Raw genomic sequence first — 986 nt, forward strand, 5'->3', positions numbered from 1 at the left:
TTTTTTTTTTTTCCTTCTTTTTTCATTCTCATGGGTAAGCCCATTCCTTGTCTTTCTTTTTGCATTTTTACCATTTTTTTCTTCATTATTCTCTTCTGTACATTTTTTTCTTACTGCCCTCTAACCCTGATACTTGTTTTGTTTGTTTGTTTCTTTCTTTCTTTCTTTTCTTTTTCTTCTTTTTCCCTTTTTTCTTTTTTTAATTACAGTTCCAGTGTGATTACATGGTAAATTTTTTGTACATTTGCTTTTACTTGTTTGATGATGATTCAGTTGTTATTTTTGTCTAACTGAGTGGGAGATAGCAACAGTCCTCATATGACACAACTACACCCACACCTCCTGCGGCTTCACTTACTGAGAGCCACCACTTCCTTCTCCACTAGCAGGCCTATGATAAACAACCACCAAGAACAGCCTGACTCACCCTTGGCTGCTCATCACAAACAGTTAAAAGAGATCTAAATAAAATAATGCCACGATGTCTCAGAGACAACAATCCATCACTTTCCACAGAAAGAAGCAAGGTAAAGTGGTAGAAGGAAGGGAGCAGGATACAGACCCAGAATACATCCCTGAGGAAGAAGCAGAATTGAAATTCTCTGATAAGGAATTCAAAAGAATTATATTTAGGTATCATCAAAGGATTGAGAGACAGACCAAGGAAAACACAGAAAAAGCCCTAGAAGAATTTTGGAAGAAAATACAAGAACCAAATGACAAAAGAAATGAAAAATTAGAAATGATTATAAATCTAAATATAGAAATCCAGAATATTAATAGTAAATTGTAAGAAATAGATAACACTTTGGAAGGGCAAAGGAGTATAAATGATGCAATGAAAGGCAGAATTAATGAGATTGAAGACAAATACCTGAATGCTTCTTTGGAAAGGGATCAATCAGAAAAAAGTTCAAAACAAAGAGAAGAAAGCCTATGTTTCATGTGGGATAGCATCAAAAGGAATAAACAACCTGTCATTGGAA

The 986-nt window shown here is 34.4% G+C and overlaps 1 protein-coding gene across 1 annotated transcript in view; it reads left to right on the forward strand.

The window, feature by feature from the left end:
* Positions 1-986, forward strand: part of OPCML (opioid binding protein/cell adhesion molecule like) — a 591092-nt gene that overhangs the window by 356278 nt on the left and 233828 nt on the right. The window lies entirely within an intron of this gene.

Source organism: Orycteropus afer, unplaced genomic scaffold, assembly GCF_000298275.1.
Source record: "Orycteropus afer afer isolate SDZICR_OR568_19922 unplaced genomic scaffold, OryAfe1.0 scaffold00315, whole genome shotgun sequence".
Taxonomy (NCBI): domain Eukaryota; kingdom Metazoa; phylum Chordata; class Mammalia; order Tubulidentata; family Orycteropodidae; genus Orycteropus; species Orycteropus afer.